Below are 3,642 nucleotides of genomic sequence, written 5' to 3'. Positions count from 1 at the left end.
CATAGATCGAAACTCTTCAAAGACTATAGTCCCTCTACAATATAATTGCCCTTAATTTGGCTGTTTTTTATGATACTCAATATACTGATTGATCTCTCTTGGACTTATCTCTAACCCTCTTTATTATTATTGGGTTGTTTTGTATGTTATTTTTTAGATTTATCGTTGGAAAGGACGTATGATATGATGAGGGTGCTAAGAATGCACGTGTCAATCTAGTTGAGATATTTGGGTGCACCTACTGACCCACTCTTCGTATCTTTTTTCTTTAAAAAGAGTGAAATAAACAACAAAATTAGAAGGATTTATGCTCAAGTAAACAACATCTTATCATTATCCAAATATATAAGAGTTACATTACACTAATCAAATGAAGTAGTGGGATGAGGCAATAGTTCTTTGAGAATATGAAGATAGTCACAAGCTATTCTAGACACTCACCAATGAATACAAATTTATCACCATTTTTGGGTCCCACCTCACCTCTCGTCGTCCTCATTAACAACTCATATATTGATTGGGTGCATGATGGAGAGAAGAAAAAGGGATTTGATTAATTATGTAACGTAAGATTTGGCTAATCCAATCCTTGCTCTATAGTGGGAATTGCCATGTTTACGTTAATGGGGAAGAAATTTCTTCATTTTTTGTAAAGAAAAAAAAAAAAAAAAAAGAAACAAAACGATGAATAGGGTTAAAGGAGTGGGTGTAAATAGGGAAGATTAAATTGAAGGAAAAAAAAAAAAAAAAAAAAGAGAAGACAAACTAAAAATCACGAGAATTGTATACAGAAACAGAAGCAGAAAAAAAAAAAAAAAGGTTACAAAATTTTAAAAATATTGTCGTCATCCTCATTCATTATTCATATATTCATTTATAAACATTAAAATTTAAATAATGTCAGTCTTCTCTGAAATGGTTCAGAGAGTAAAAACGTCACTGAGAAACTCAATGGAAGAACGAGGAAAAAAATTATATAATTTATATTTCTATATAACAAATTACATTAGAACTAAAAGAAACTCTCTTTAACTTTTAATTCAGAAATTGTTTCTCCCATTTCCATTGCTATTCTCGGGAATTGGAATTTTCTTATGTCTTTATCTTTTGCAAATCCCATATCAAGAAAATATGTTTGTTTTTTTTAACATATATCAATGAAAAAGTCTTTAAAATTCATTTCATTTCCAAAGATTTTTTATAGCTCACACCACTTACACTACCCTCATTCTCTTTTTTCAATAATAAAAAAAATATAGAAAGTTGAGGTTTTTTTTTTTTTTTTTTTTCCACCTGCTTTCTAGAGGGAAGAAATTAGATAATTTAAGCTTTAGATGAAAACAAACCTTGTTTTGGCTTTTAAAGAACAAATATATAATGTTTTAATTAACTGAGGTATTGTTCATATAGTTTGGTTGGCTATGTATATGTTTAAACGTAATTTTACACGCCTTTCAAGATGTGGGTTTTAGTTTTTGAACTTTCGTAAAAAAAATATTTTTTTCCTTGCTTTATTATTTCCATTTAATATTCACGTGTCAAATGTTTAACTCTATTCTAAATCACATGAACATACTACTACACATATTCAAAACTATGACATTAATTTATTATTTTAAAATTTTATGTAAGGATTAAAATGATTTTTTTTTTTTTTTTTTTTTTTTAAAGTTTAAGGACTACAATAAATATTTTAGATGTTCAAAGACCAAAATAAACATTTTGAAAGTTTAAAAGTAAAAATAGAAAACTTGAAAATTGAGGAACAAACATGTGATTTAAATCGAAAATTGATCGATGAACAAGTTAAAGATTAATAATTTAAGTTTTTTCAATATAATTTTATTGTGATGGATATGTAATCAAGTAACTATGTACACAAGAAATATAAGAGGATCCCAAAAGATGGAAGAAAAGAAAAAGTAAGAGTTTATGATCATATTGGGTTGGAGAACTTAAGAGATATAGATTTTTTTTCTCCTAATTATTATTTATTTAATGAAAGCTGTGTTTTTCATTTTCCAATAATGATAGAATCCTAGAGATAATCAGGATTATAATTATCTGAGTATCTAATTGAAATAATTAGGCATCATTTTTGAACCTATATCTCTAATTCACTTTAGATTGGTTTATGTGATGAAATGATATGATCTCTCACTTTTACTTTGCATAGTCACTCATCATAACAAAATATTAAACCTTTTTGGATGATATTGATCTCTCAGTTTGTATATAATATCCACTAATTAATTCATTATTTAATTAGATGAAAGATTTTTCATGCAATCTTTGTTCCAATTATGACATTGGAGATTTTGCATGGGTGGCCTTCACCCTTGGTTCTTTTTTCAATTATGTTCTTACTCTAATTTTGCTTTTGATTAAAAAGAAAATACAGAAAGATATTAGAAACAAATCTTAGTCAAGTGAAAGGTAAATTGTTATATTTGAGAATTATGAACTCTTGGAAGAACTTTTGGGTCTAATAATTCACCTCACTTGGGCAATCTTTAGGAGAGACATATAAAATATGTATGGCATTTAATTTTGATAATAATTATTTTAAACGATAAAACAGTTGAAAATATTTTTAGGTATAGAAAAATGTCACTGTTTATCAGTGATAAATCGTAATGGACATATATCAGTCGATGTTGATGGATGTCTATCGTAGTTTATTACAGTCTATCACTAATAGATAGTAACATTTTACTATATTTATAAATAAGTTGTTTTAATTTCCTTTATTTGAAAACAAATCTTTAATTTTTGAAAACGTTGTTATTATGGTAATAATTAATCAAATTGTAAAGGAGAGGATATAGAGATAATAGAAAAGGATTTTTTTCTTTTTCGCGAACAATTATAAACTAAATTTATTACACAAATTGATATAAAATAAAAAATATAAAAATGAATAAATATGACTTAACACATATTTTCTCTATTTTCTTTGAATTGAAAACAACACTAAAAAAGTTGTAAAAATGGGTTACATAAAAAATGTGACATCACAAATTTAACCAAACAATTAAGTAGAGAGAAAAGAGAGGAGAAATGAGCAGTTGATGAATTGACCACGTTGATATAAAAATAAAATTGTACAAATAAATAATAAAATAAACCTTTTTGATGGCTAATTTTTCCTCGAACCACTAAACGAAAGCTAAACTCCCTTCCTTCCTTTTGACTTAATAATTCCACTCTACATTTTTTGAATTTTCATGTATTTTACAACAATTTCCACAACATAAAACAATCAATTAAAAGAACATACACTAACATCAGAACGATGCTGTTTTATGTCAAATAACTGTCCTGCACACACACACACAAAAAAAAAAAAAACAAAACCATTCCACCATTTCTTTGGAGATTTTATGAAGAAGGAAAAAGAAAAGCTTCCATTCTCATGATTGAACTCCTCTTCAAAATAACAAACATAGAAAAAAAAAACCCTATCTTATATTTCTTATTTCTTATTTTTTTTAAAAAAAAATTATTATTTTTTTTAAAAAAGGTATAATATAGTGAGAAGTATAGGCATTTCCTCAATATATTATATACACGACCAAATTAAGAAGCAACCATATTCTTTACTGTGGCCTCAACTTTTAAGTGGGTGTGAGAGAGTTCAAT

This window comes from Benincasa hispida, chromosome 4 (assembly GCF_027475165.1).
Source record: "Benincasa hispida cultivar pf3 chromosome 4, pf3_genome.v1.1, whole genome shotgun sequence".
In the NCBI taxonomy this organism is placed as follows: domain Eukaryota; kingdom Viridiplantae; phylum Streptophyta; class Magnoliopsida; order Cucurbitales; family Cucurbitaceae; genus Benincasa; species Benincasa hispida.
The sequence above is the reverse complement of the archived record's forward strand: the minus strand, read 5'-3'. Positions refer to the sequence as shown.